This window comes from Bos mutus, chromosome 12, assembly GCF_027580195.1.
Source record: "Bos mutus isolate GX-2022 chromosome 12, NWIPB_WYAK_1.1, whole genome shotgun sequence".
Classification (NCBI taxonomy): Eukaryota; Metazoa; Chordata; class Mammalia; order Artiodactyla; family Bovidae; genus Bos; species Bos mutus.
This window is the reverse complement of record NC_091628.1, coordinates 47,789,194-47,803,827: the sequence shown is the minus strand read 5'-3', so window position 1 is coordinate 47,803,827 and position 14,634 is coordinate 47,789,194. Positions and strand designations below refer to the sequence as shown.

At 38.5% G+C, this 14,634-nt stretch overlaps 1 non-coding gene across 1 annotated transcript; it reads left to right on the top strand.

Moving 5' to 3' along the window:
* Nucleotides 1-2,229: 2,229 nt before the first annotated feature.
* LOC138990282 (U6 spliceosomal RNA) lies at nt 2,230-2,336 on the top strand. Its single transcript, XR_011466398.1, has one exon. It is a non-coding gene; the product is annotated as a U6 spliceosomal RNA (small nuclear RNA).
* The last annotated feature ends 12,298 nt before the right edge of the window (nt 2,337-14,634 follow it).

Genomic DNA, 14,634 nt, shown 5'->3' with positions numbered 1-14,634 from the left:
TCACTCTCCTTTTAAGTGAGCTTAAGACAAACAGCACAGGTGCTTCTTGGAATATTATTCTGCAGCACTTTTAACCCAGAGAGAAAAGGTAGTGAAAAGGGATTGAACAGCTTCTGGTTGCTGCTGAAAAAGAGAAGCAGGTACAGAATGGGGAGGTCTCTTCTCCAAGCCCTGTCTTCGGGGCCTGGACTCTTCCAACCAGCTCCATGAAACTGAAACGTTTAACTCAAAGAGTGTGCACCTTACAAGCCTCACTACCAGAGTGACCTGGGACAAAGACTGAACACGCAAAAATTACTTTAAGACCTTAGAATCACTGTTACCCAGAGAGGTAGAGACACTACAGCCCTCTAGACTTACTGGCCTCCCAGTTAGAGGACTTTGCCTCACAATTTCCATATCCAGTAGCCCCTCCAGAATGGCTTCAGGCTAGCAGTGTAGTTGGGAGGGCTGGCACAGAGCTTGCCACAACTCAGTTTTCATAGCAATCACCCTGCTTCTATTTAGATTGAATTTTAGAATCAATAAAACTAGCAAAAGACTTTCTAAAGATGCTTTTATTTAAAATCCATGTAGACTTCCCTGGCGGTACAGTGGATAACAATCTGCCTGCCAGTGCAGGGGACACAGGTTTGATCCCTGGTCCAGGAAGTTTCCACATGCTGCAGAGCAACAGAACCCCGGGCACCGCAGCTACTGGGCCTGCGCTCTAGAGACTGCGAACTACAACTGCTGAGCCCAGGCTCTGCAACAAGAGAAGCCACCGTGAGAAACCCCTGCTCACCGCACTAGAGGAAGCCTGCACACAGCAGTGAAGACCCCGCACAATCAGAGCAACAGCTGGTCTGGGAAGGAACCTGCCTATTTATGATGGCGACACACTTTACGAAAGCTCTCAGAGAGGGCTGACAAGGCAAGCAAAGAAAGAACTTTCTTAAGTAAATATCAAATCAATTAAAGGAACAGATCCATGGAAATCAATCATTTACAGAAACAGGTTGTACCTGGGGTTCCTAATGCAAAATGCACTGCATGCTACATTTCAAGTAACTCAAGAAAAATGGATTCCAAAGTGATTCAGTCTCCACACACTGTGAGTAAGAGGCAACCGGCTAAAGCAAACCCTGCAAAACAAAGGTTTTAAAGATATAAAAATGCATAAACCTTTCTTATCAGAAAGGAGGCGAATGAATATTATGGTATTCTTCCAGTGTGTTTGCTTTAGTATTTGTCATGTAGTTATTCTGTGCAAAGGTAAGGCCTGGTATGCAGTGTAATTATTTTCCCACCTCCTTCTGTCACAAGGTCGACTTAAAGGGCAATTTCTTTCCTTAGTTCTTTAAATGCTTCCAAAAAGATATCTTGAGGTCAAGAAACAGCCAACAATGTGCAAATATCTTGCAGGAGTAGTCGATTTCCCCCTAGTACCATTAGGGGAAATTTTATTGTTGTCAGTCTAAAGCAAGTTAATGGAGGGTCATATTTCTGTTTGCTCTGGGACAGTATTAGTAACCGGAACCAAGAGGAAGTCAGGCCTCACGGGCCTGGAGCTCTGACTTTCCAGTCAGGTTGCCTCCATTCTCTGGTCTGGATCCCAGCGGATGTCCAAAAGACATTTCACACAACTTATCCATATGGATTTCATGTCATTTATTGAAAACTTGTAACTATATGGACACATTGTTTATTGAGGTGTATTGAGGCCTCAAGAGTTGTAAGCTTTCCAGGTTGGCAAAGTTTTTTATTTTATTTTTTTAGTTCCCCGTACCAGAGATCGAACCTGTGCCACCTGCAGTGGCAGTGCAGAATTCTAACCAGGGGTCCGCCAAGGAATAGTCAGCAAAGTCTTGATTACAAGATTCAGGTTAATTAGTGATGCAACATTTCTATGAGATTTGGTAGCTGAGAATTTTGTGTTCTTTGCAAGTCAGTCATCATGAGATGGAATTTGTTAAAGAAACTGAAATCTGGTAAACAGATTAATGTTTCTTTATCCAAACAAATTGGGTACATTCTCCTAGTCCTATGTAGTCATGTACTGGTATATTTAACAAACATTTTATTGGATGTCTGTCATGTACCTGACATAGTGCAGTGCTTTGGCAGGACAAAAGTAAATAAAATAGTTTCCTCCTAAGGGGATAGCAAGACAGTGCCTTTGTAATGATGGAACCATTCTGTATCCTGACTGTGGTGGTTACATTAATTTACATATAGGATAAAATTTCAGTGCTCGCTTCGGCAGCACATATACTAAAATTGGAACGATACAGAGAAGATTAGCATGGCCCCTGCGCAAGGATGACACGCAAATTCGTGAAGCGTTCCATATTTTTTAGACATTTCTCCAAAGAAGACATACAGATGGCTAACAAACACATGAAAAGATGCTCAACATCACTCATTATCAGAGAAATGCAAATCAAAACCACTATGAGGTACCATTTCACACCAGTCAGAATGGCTGCAGTCCAAAAGTCTACAAATAATAAATGCTGGAGAGGGTGTGGAGAAAAGGGAACCCTCTTACACTGTTGGTGGGAATGCAAACTAGTACAGCCACTATGGAGAACAGTGTGGAGATTCCTTAAAAAACTGGAAATAGAACTGCCGTATGATCCAGCAATCCCACTGCTGGGCATACACACTGAGGAAACCAGAAGGGAAAGAGACATGTGTACCCCAATGTTCATCGCAGCACTGTTTATAATAGCCAGGACATGGAAGCAACCTAGATGTCCATCAACAGATGAATGGATAAGAAAGATATGGTACATATACACAATGGAGTATCACTCAGCCATTAAAAAGAAAACATTTGAATCAGTTCTAATGAGGTGGATGAAACTGGAACCTATTATACAGAGTGAAGTAAGCCAGAAGGAAAAATACCAATACAGTATAATAATGCATATATATGGAATTTAGAAAGATGGTAACAATAACCCTGTGTTTGAGACAGCAAAAGAGACACTGATGTATAGAACAGTCTTATGGACTCTATGGGAGAGGGAGAGGGTGGGAAGATTTGGGAGAATGGCATTGAAACATGTATAATATCATGTATGAAATGAGAAGCCAGTCCAGGTTCGATGCACGATACTGGATGCTTGGGGCTAGTGCACTGGGACGACCCAGAGGGATGGTATGGGGAGGGAGGAGGGAGGAGGGTTCAGGATGGGGAACACATGTATACCTGTGGTGGATTCATTTTGATATTTGGCAAAACTAATACAATTATGTTAAGTTTAAAAATAAAATAAAATTTAAAAAAAAATTTCATAGAACCACACATGTGCACATAGAGACACACACACACATATATACACACAAATATATGTAAACTAGTGAAATTTCCATAAGGTCAGTAAGTCTAGAAAATGGTGTTCTAGCAATGTAGGTTGCTATAATTAATATTTCTACATTTAAAAGTCTGAACATACTTGGTTACTTTAAGTGTTGATAATGTGAAAGAAAATTTGACCTACTGGAGTAAAAAGTCAACCCCATAAATTTAAAATGTATAATTATATAAGGCATTTAGACTAGTTGAAATCTAACTTTATATATAAGAATATTTAAGTTTATCCACATTTATATTCCATTAGAACAGTTAAGAATCTGGGAAGAATTTTCTTTATTAAATCACACAAGTGTTTGATACAGCATTTAATAGGAAAATCACATGTGTTAAATGTATAAATGCTTTTTAAAGGCTTAAGGGTGTTTATTTTACAAATGTTTTTAAAGTTCCATACAAGTAATGTCCAAATTTAGTAGACCTTTAATTAGGATAATATTTACAAGCTAAACTTAAGAACCAAATATTTATCACATAAATGTATAGTATATTTAATTTTAATATGATGAATATTAATTTTTATATACTAAACTCTGAATAATCATTTTTATGCATAAAAACTACCCTTAAAAATGCGCTCATATTTATAACTTGAATACAAAGCTATTGAAAAAATTTCTACCAGGGAACAGGCCCTGGGAGCCCGGGAAAAAAAATTGTGACATAGATTCAGTGGAAGAAAACAACTTTTGCTTATGTATTAAAGAAAGTGGTTTGTCCTGAGGACATCTATGGAGTTAAATGCCAAATCTGAGATATAATCTTAAAAAAGAGAGAGAGAAACTTTTCTTAACAAGCATCCTCTCAAGGTCACCACAATTTCTCCTAAGCACAGGCATCAGCTTCCATGTCTGGATCCCTTAGTGCTATAGGCATGTTTCACTATTTCACTTCTTACGGTGAAGTCTAAGTTTTTGTTGCATATCTATTTTCCCACATCACTCTGAGTTCCTACTAGATTAGGGATCATCCCCTATTCATCTTTGTATTACAGGGTCCAAAACAGTCTGAGCATCTCAAACTTCATGAAAAGCTGCCATAGCTGTCTCACATGGACCTGGGATTTTCTTCCTGCCAGCCTCTTCAAAAACCCAGATACCAACACAACTGGTTTCATGCTTTAGCTCCTAGATTCAGCAGCCCAATTTGGATCCCTGACCTAGTTTCAAATTGTTTACCCTGGCCATGACCTGACACTCACAGCCTTGGGACACAGCTTCTGGCATTTTCCCATTTATTCCACCCACTTGAAGGCAGGACCAAGTCTGTCAAGGAAGAACATCAAACATTCAGAGCTTGGGAGAATGTCTAGAAATCACAGTGACCCAGTAAGTGTCTAAAGACTAAAGTCATTCTACAATCATCTAACATTTCCTGAACACCAACAGTGTTCAAGTTGTTTGCTGAGAACAGGGATATTAAAAACTAGTAAGATGTGGCAACTGCAGTCAAGAGGCTAGTCAATGGAGGTTCTTTTATACAGTTTCATATGCAGTGCCATGGATTACATATGACAAGAGCAAATAACAGATTGGAGAGAAAGGGTAATACAGAAAAGATTTCTGAGCATGTGGCCCTGTTAACTTTTGGTGGCTAGATCAACAGGGTTTTGTGATTACTCCAATGCTGGGAAGTGAAAGGGGTCTAAAAGAACTTAGGAAATAATGTTTAATGAAGTCACTCACTGAGGTAAGGAATACAGAAAGATGTGCTGATCTTTGGGTCATGTTGACTAACTCAGTTTGAAACACGTCTGTATCTACATCCAATACACAACAATACGCAAGTCTACAGTTTGGAGAACTCAGAGAACTGGAGCTGTAGATTTGGAAGTTGGTATATACAGCCTCAAAAGTAAACCAATTGGAACTCTGCTCTGTGTTATGTGGCAGCCTGAACGGGAGGGGAATATATGTGTGTGTATAGCTGAGCTTCTTCGCTGCTCACCTGAAACTACCACAACATTGTTAATCAGCCGTACTCCAATACAAAATGAAAAGTTTTTTGTTTTGTTTTTTTTTAAGTGAACAAATTGTCTTGGGGGATAACAGAATGGTGGGAAGAAAGCAAGAGTGAGACTCTGGGGACTGTCCACATAGAAGGGCTGGGCAGAGGAAGAAGACATCATGGAATGCAGAAGAGCAACCTGCAATTAAAAAAAACAAACAGAAAAACCCTGGGAGGGTAGTTGTGGTGTACATTGCTGGTTTACTAACAAGTATCAATTGCCTGCTCTCTGTCTTTACATAACTCCTCCCCCATGAAGTCTCTGAGCCTCTAGGGAGGCTAAGGGTTGACACACCAGTATAAAGATATCCCACCCACTTTGCTGGGTTGACACACCAGTATAAAGATATCCCACCCACTTTTCTGGGGACTGTGAGGGGCAAGTAACCCAGTGAGATTCAGGAAAAGTTTGATGAAATAGATGAAGGTGGTCAAAAGACACAAATTTCAATTATAAGATAAATAAGCCCTAGACATGTAATGTGGGCTTCCCAGATGACACTAGAGGTAAAACAAACAAACAAACAAACAAACCCTCCTGCCAATGCAGGAGACATAAGAGACAAGAGTTCAATTCCTGGGTACCCTTGAGGAAGACATGGTAACCCACCCCCAGTATGCTTGCCTGGAGAATCCCAAAGACGGAGGAGCCTGGTGGGCTACAGTCCAGAGGGTCGCAAAGAGTCAGACATGACTGACATGACTTCGCACGCAGCACGCACAGGACTGTAATTTACAGGATGGTGACTACAGTCAACAACGTTGTTGTTTCAGTTGTTAAGTCATGTCTGACTTTTTGCGACTCCATGAACTGGGAAGTTCCATAGTCAACAATACTGTGCTGTATATTAGAAAGTTGCTAACAGAGTAGATATGAAAAGTTTCTTAACACAAGAAAAAATTAACTATGTGAAGTGGTGGGTATTAAGTAAACTTATTGTGATAATCATTTTGCAGTATATACATATATCAAATTATCTTATACACATTAAACTTACACAATGTTATATGTCCACTGTGTTTTAATAAAACTAGGAAGGGCTTCCCTGGTGGCTTAGTTGGTAAAGAATCCACCTGCAATGCAGGAGACCACCTGCAACACAAGAGACATGGGTTCGATCACTGGGTCAGGAAGATCCCCTGGAGAAGGAAATGGCAGCCCACTCCAGTATTCTTGCCTGGGAAATCCCATGGACAGAGGAGCCCTGGGGACTACAGTCCATGGGGCTGCAAGAGTCAGACATGAATGAGAGATTAAACCACCACAAAACTAGAAAACAAATATGCACTTCCCCAGTGGTTCAGTGGTAAAGAATCTGCCTTGGATGCCGGAGGCTGGATTTAATCCCTGGGTCAGGAAGATCCCCTAGAAAAGGAAATGGCAGCCCACTCCAATATTCTTGCCTGGGAAATCACATAGACAGAGGAGCCTGGCAGGCTACATGGGATCACAAAAGAGTCTGACATGACTTAGAGACTAAACAGTAACAATTACAACAAGAAAAAATATATTAAAAAAAAAAAGTGTAATGGAACACTAGACATACTCTTCATTAGCCTCTTAGAAGAACTTTCTGAAGTAATGCCCTCTCTTCTTCCATACGGGCTTTGAGGCTTGCTGCAGCCCCTCTCCATGCCAACCTGAGAAGGAAACCAACTGAAGGAAGCCAACTAGCCAGGAGAACCACAGAGATATGGAGCTGGAGCCAACCCTGACCCTTCCTCTCTCTCTCTAGACTTGCATTCCTGAGACCTATGAAGTTTCTTATCCCTTAAACCAGTTTGGGTTGAGTTTTCTGTTACTTTCTTCTGAAACAGAAGCGATAGACACAATTGTGTCACAGAAACCAAAGGAGGTGAGACCTTCAGCCAGAAGTGATCAAGAGTATTTACAAGGCAACAATGGAGAAACAGACATAGAGAATAGACTTATGGATGTGGTGAGAGGGGAGGGGAGGGTGAGATGTATGGAAAGAGTAACATGGAAACTTACATTACCATATGTAAAATAAATAGCCAAAGGGAGTTTGCTGTATTGCTCAGAAAACTCAAACAGGGGCTCTATATTTACCTAGAGGGGTGGGATGGGGAGGGAGATGGGAGGGAGTTTCAAAAAGGAGGGAATATATGTATACCTATGGCTGCTTCATGTTGAGGTTTGACAGAGAGCAGTAAAACTCTGTAAAGCAATTATCCTTCAATAAAAAATAATTATATTTTTTTTAAAAAAGAGATTATGGAGTCGTGAAACATCCCTGATGGTCCAGTGGTTAAGATTCCACACTCCCAATGCAGGGGGCATGAATTTGATCTCTGGCCGGAAAATAAGTTCCCACGTACTGGGGGACATAACCAAATAAATAAATTTTTTTAATAGGCAAGGATATTGAGTGGTACCTAGAGGCCAGTGATGAAGGGCTTAAAATGCATCCAAAGAATTTAGTAACCGGAAGGTCTTGAAAGGAGCAGTTTCGATAGTGGTAGCTGCAATAGGGCAGAGCCCAGATTGCCGTCAGGGAGAACTGAATGGGAAGTGAGCACTCAGAGAAAACAAGCAGAGATTCTTCTGTAGTGAAGTTTGACTGCAATGGGATGCCATAACTACAGAGGAATGTAGTGTTGAGGGAAGTATGTTTGTGTACTTTGAAGATGAGACCTACTTAGCAAATGAGTTAACATATGATTCTTTAAGTTTCTTGCCATACCATATTCTCCCCTCCCCCCAGTTCATCTGTAAAATTCCAGAAAAGTTAAAAGTAGCACCTTAGGAAATTATTTTCAATATTTTGTAATAACTTCTAAGGGAAAAGAATCTGAAAAAGAGTGGTGGTGCCGTGGTAAAGAATCCGCCTGCCAATGTAGGAGACACAGGAGATGCAGTTCAATCCCTAGGTGGGGAAGCTTCCCTAGAGTAGGAATGGCAACTCACTTCAGTATTCTTGTCTGGAAAATTCCATGGACAGAGGAGCCTAGCAGGCTACAGACCACGGGATAGCAAAGAGTCAGACATGACTGAGCACATACACACATACATATTTAATTGAATCACATTGCTGTTCACGCGAAACTAACACAATATTGTAAATCAACTATACTTCATTTAAGAATTAAAAAAAAGAAAAGTAGCACCTCAGCATTTCACATTCCAGCTTTTATATTAGACATATAGGACACCCAAAACGTAGAATGAGTCTACCAAACAATTCATAAGAAAAAGAAGAAGGAAGCATTTGAAAAAAAAATGTAAAAGAAAGTTCATGGCAGCATTTTTTGTAACTGAAATATTGGGAGAAAACATAAATGATTTACTAATAGAGAAACAGTAAAACCAAAAAAAAAAAGAATTGAATAGTGTTCTATTAACATTTAATATTTACTCTACAGCATTTAAAAAGAATGAGCTGCTTCTCTGCACTGATATGGAAAAATCAAAGTGAAAACAGTAAATTATGGAATAATATATGTGATAGAATCTCACATGTGAAATTTGAAACTGACAGGATTGCTTATATTTGGGCAGAGAAGAAAAGTCAAGAACATATAACAAAGTCTCAACAGTAGTTATTTCTGGGATTGAAGTGGGATATGGTATTGAGGGCAGGGAAGGGCGTTTTATGAAAGTGCAATTTGTACATGTTATATACTTTTATGTAAGTTGAATTCTTACCGAATTATCTTAAGGATAATGTTTTTTGCATGTTCAATGAAAAAATGAGTACTTGAAGAAAAGTGAGGCAGTTGCAAAGCAGGAACTCAGTTTGTACCCACCAGGATATTATTCTCCCTTAAACAGGGGAAAGGAAAGACCACAAAACTGATCAACTTTAATGTCTTTATGTCACATTATTAATGCCAAATGGATACAGTTTTGTATACTATTTTGGGGGAGTGTTTTTGAATTAATTAGTTGTTGGATGTGTGTAAAACCATTGGCATCAAGTTAAAGTTATCTATAAGTAACTCCATACTCACCATCTGGTTAAATTTGGCACCACTTTCAAATTGTAAGGCTACTCAAATAAAGCTGGCTGCAGTTTCACAAAGATACCCATATGAGCACATTTGCATGTGTGAAATATACATTGTGAGGCTCCCTGAGAAGACCAAGAGGCTCTAGAAATGAAACACTGAGAATCCGGTGCTTAGATAAAGACTTTGTATACCTTCCATGTAAACATACAACCATTTTATAAATATATTGTCCAAAAAACCTTTCGAGGGCTTCGCTGGTGGGTCAGTGATAAAGAATTCACTTGCCAATGCAGGAGACACGGGTTTAATTCCTGGTCCAAGAAGATCCCACATGCCTGAGCAACTAAGCCCTTATACCACTATTACTGAGCCTGTGTTCTAGAGCCCAGGAGCTGCAAATACTGAGCCCATGTGCCTAAACTACTGAAGCCCACGCACCTAGAGCCCATGCTCTGCAACAAGAGAAGCCGTGGCATTAAGAAGCCTGCACTCTGCAACTAGAAAGTAGCCCCCACTCACCGCAGATAGAGAAAAAACCTGAGCAGCAAGAAAGACCCAGCACCTTCAGAAAGAAAGAAAATTATTTTTAAAAAAAAGGAACATTTTGATCTCTCTGCAACTATAGTTACAATTTCAAATCTAACATATCTAAAAACACATATAATTAAATTAACCCAATAATGCCCTTTAGTCATAGGTTATCAATGGTTTACCAAACAATCAACCCTTGCACATTGATTAGTTATCAGTTCCTAGTTTCAAAGGCCAGTGTTATATGGTTTCCATATAGTTAATTTAACAAGCTGTCAGATGCCAACTTCTCAGAGGAGAACCCTCCCCTACTGCTTGAGCAGACAATTTAACATGTCTATGTATGGCAAAACCAATACAATACAATATTGTAAAGTAGTTAGCCTCCAATTAAAATAAATAAATTTATATTAAAAAAAAAAAAAGATGTGCCCAAATGTGAATATAGGTCTAAATTATTTTGAGTCTGGAAGAGAATGAAAGGTGCATCTAATCTGGCCCTAAATCTGGAGAGATTCTTTTTGAAACATCAACTGTTTATTGGATAGAGAATCTTACAGGTACGAAGCAAGGTCCTGCAGCAACACCCCACAATGTATGGCAGAGTGCAGGCAGGCAGTCTTTACTCAGTTTGGTGATATTTTTTAATCAAAGAGAAAAAGAAGAAAAATGGACAAGAGAGTTAAAAACTAGATAAGAATTATTTAACTATAGTCAGGTCAGGTTTGGGAATAATATCTTAGTCAAAATAAGGCATAAAGCCCAGAAGATGTGAATCAAATAATTTTGGTATATAATGATCCACAATCATTGTACCAATGAATATAAAGAAATATTTTCAGTGGAAAAATATGTCCCTAGTCACAACTGAACATGTATAAAGCAAATGCCACCTACAAACTGATCACACAGCAGTAAAGAGAACAGATAAGACCTCTGTCCTTAGAGAGACTCCAAACTTTGAAAATTGAAAAATATTATCCAAGGAAATCAAATCTCCTATTTTAATACAGGATAGCTTTTGTTAAAGATTTATTTCATTTGGTTTTTTTGTTTATGTAATTAGTTTGGTTGCACTGAATCTTCATTTCTTCACTCAGGCTTTCTTCAGCTGCAGCTCTTTATTGTGGTGCACAGGCTTCCCATTCCAGTTGCCTGCTTCCCTTGTTGCAGCACACGAGTTCCAGAAGGAGGCCTCAGTGGTTGCGGCGCCTCGGCTTCTTTTTGTAATGGCATATGGGATCTTCCCGGACCAGGAATCGAACCCATGTCCCTTACATTGGCAGGGGTGTTCTTAACCACTAGACCACCAAGGAAGCCCCTGGATAGCCTTTATTTTCCATTTTTACTTGCTTCTACAAAGAAATAAATCAACTTTTTGTTTTATTTTTCTTAGAAACTAAGTAGAAGTTTTTTTTTCATTTAAAATATTTTTTCCCAATAAATTCTGTATACACACACACAAAAAGTTTAGTAAGATATAAGCAAACAGCTTTCTGATAGTACTATAGCATCATATTTAAAATAAAATATAGAATATGCTTGTTCCATAAGATCAGATAGAACCAAGCTCAACTTTTCAAATATAAAATTCAAGTGATAATCTCACTCAGTTCATAAAAGTTCTTTATAAAGCAGCTCTGTGAGTCTTACACTGCTGCTGGATGGCATTTGTATACATTTCTTTGTTACTTTTGAAGTATATTATATTTATTCACTAATCATTCAAGTTTAAATTCTTCTCAATTTTGAGTACTGGGAAACTCTCTTTCTTGTAGCAATTACTGTGATACAAATGGCAACCCTGATTATGAACACTTAAAATTCAACTCCATAAGAAACATATTTTGTTGAAGAACTATAGAAAGAAAAGCTATGTCATCTTTCTACAAGCTCTGTATTTTGTGGATTTTGCTTTAAAGTATTCTGCAGAACATTGACTATAGGTTGTAATTTGATATTCACAACTGTGTAACAATTGGCATAACTGTCAGAAATTGTCTCCAAAGAAACCAAGCAATGATCCAAGAACAGGAACAAAAAAACATGGGTCAAAAATTAATGCTAAGATACTTTCTTTGTAATACTTCCAAAGATTAATATGAAGAAGTGACCCAAGAAGAGACAGATGGGCAGGGAATTCACCCCTTATTTAACGGATGAAAAATATGAGGAGTACCGCACAAAATAAGTCTCCTGACCAGAGATAGGGAACTTGTTGGGAAAATGAATAGCTGCCACACCAAGATGAGGGGAAGGAATAAAAAATAGAGAATGGCTCAATCACCATCACCCCACACCACCCTCACACTCTCACATCCAACAAATCTTCCATGATTCTTCTCCATTTTCCAAATTGTGGTGCCTTCCCCACTGCTTCTATCTAAAGTGACTATTGTACATTTCTTCTCTTTCTAATATCTGTCTATTGGTTTAGGCAAGATGTGCATCTCTAAACTTCAATTTGATGTTTGTTTGTTTTTTTAAGTAAGACTCTAAAGACCTGCTTTTTAACGTAGAAGTAAAAAGTAACATTAATTCTTTTTTAATAGATTTTATTCAAGTATGATTGATGTATAATGTGTTAATTTCTGCTGCACAGAAAATTGATTGTTACATATGTACATATATATATTCTGTTTCATATTCTTTTCCATTATGGTTTCTCACAGGATATTGAATATATCTCCCCGTGCTACACACTGGACCTTGTTGTTTAACCATTCTATATATAATAGTTTGCATCTGTCAATTCCAAACTCCCAATCCATTCCTCTCCTCTCCTCAGCAACCTCGAGTCTGTTGTCTAAAAAGGTAACATTAATTCTTAAATGGAGCCAAGTGATTTAGGGTTGATTGTATTCCATTTAAGTTTTATTTAAAAAGTAAAACTAAGCATGCTGTTAAAAACAATACAACAATTTTAAAGAAAGTAGGGACCATAAACATAGTAATATTTCCATCTTTCCTGAGTATTTTCCAATACGACATGTAAATAATTTCTTCTCAGCACTTTTTTCCCGTTTGTTATACTTCCATAATGCGTTGGGTTCTAAGAAGCAACAGAAAAGAAAACATGGTCCTTTTAAATCAGAATCATCATTTAAATTTTAAACACCAAATTGGAATGTCCCCTGAGTGTGGTTTTTGCCCCCTCAAAGCAGGGCTCCTTTTGATGTCCTGGGAGAGTTCAGTGCATGGGGATGCAGGAGTGAGGAAGAAAAGGAGAAAAGATGAACAGTGAGTGGAAGCTGGCATCAGATTTCAAAACCAGGATGCTGAATTGTCCTTACAGCCCCGAAATCATATTCTGAAATGTATGAGCCTGCTGATTCTGAGCGCACTTGAAAGGAAAAAGGCTAAGTCCCCAGACTCCTGAGGGCTTTCATTGATAATCAGGAGAAAGATTTTAAGGCGATCAAACCAAGAAATTTTGAAATGTTAAATCATGTGATTTTTTTTTTTAATGTGAGAAACTACTTTCTACAAAAACAGCACTTCAAGAAAACATTACAATTAGGAAGATAGAATACTGTGATGATCCAAATGTTTGAAAAAATGAAAAGAGGCTTTTTGAATATAAAATTTTTTCCCTTCAAAATCAGATTTTTTTTATAAGCCGTGAATATACACAATACTAAATACTAGTGTTTTCTCCTCTCTCAATCAAGGACAAAAGATAGAAACATATTCTTGGCCTTTTTTTTTCTAATTTTTAAGCTTTTAGGAAATCGTATAATTTGTCTCAGGTTGATCCAAAAATTAATATCATGGGACACATCTGACATAGCCAGTCCAAGTTCAAAGTCAGGCCCATCTCTTTCTTTCCTATGGTTCCTCTATGGTTCCTCTGTGGTGCAGGAGAGAACCTGGTCGGGTGGAGGCAAATTTGACTCTTGGATTCTTCCTACCAGGTAGAGCCCCGGGATGTTGTAAGGATGGCCTCATCTTTTTCTTTAATTATCTAATATTTCCTTTTAATCTCTTAATTCTGTCACCCTTATTTTCTTTTTTTGTTTTGTTTTTTAATTGGTGGAAAATTCCTTACAACTTTGTGTTGGTTTCTGCTATTGTTGTTGTTTAGTCACTAAGTTGGTTCACTAAGTTGGTTCCAACTCTTTGTGACCCTATGGACTATAGTCCACCAGGCTCCCCTGTCCATGGGATTTCCCAGGCAAGAATACTAGAGTGGGTTGCCATTTCCTTCTCCAGGGCATCTTCCCAACCCAGGGAATGAACCCATGTCTCCTGCATTGGCAGGTGGATTTTTTACTGCTGAGCCATCAGAGAAGCCCTGGTTTCTGCCATACAACAACTCGAATCAGTTGTAATTATACACATATCCCTTCCCTCCTGAGCCTCTCTCCCCTCCAGGTCATCAAAGAGTACCAGGCTGGGTTCCGTGTGTTATTTAGCAACTTCCCACTATCTATTTCACACATGATAGTGTATATATGTCAATGCCACTTTCTCAATTCATGTCCCACCCTCACCTTCCCCTGCTGTGTCTACAAGTCCATTCCCTACTAGGTTCCTCAGTATCGTTTTTCTAGATTTCATATATATGCCTTAATATACAACACTTGTTTTTCTCTTTCTATTTATTTCACTACAACTGACTCAAATTCATTCTTTTTTATGGCTGAGTAAAATTCCACTGTATAAATATACACAGCTTCTTCTGGATGTCTAGGTTGCTTCCATGTCCTGGCTATTGTAAATATTGCTGCAATGAACAGTAGAGTACATGTGTCTTTTAAAAT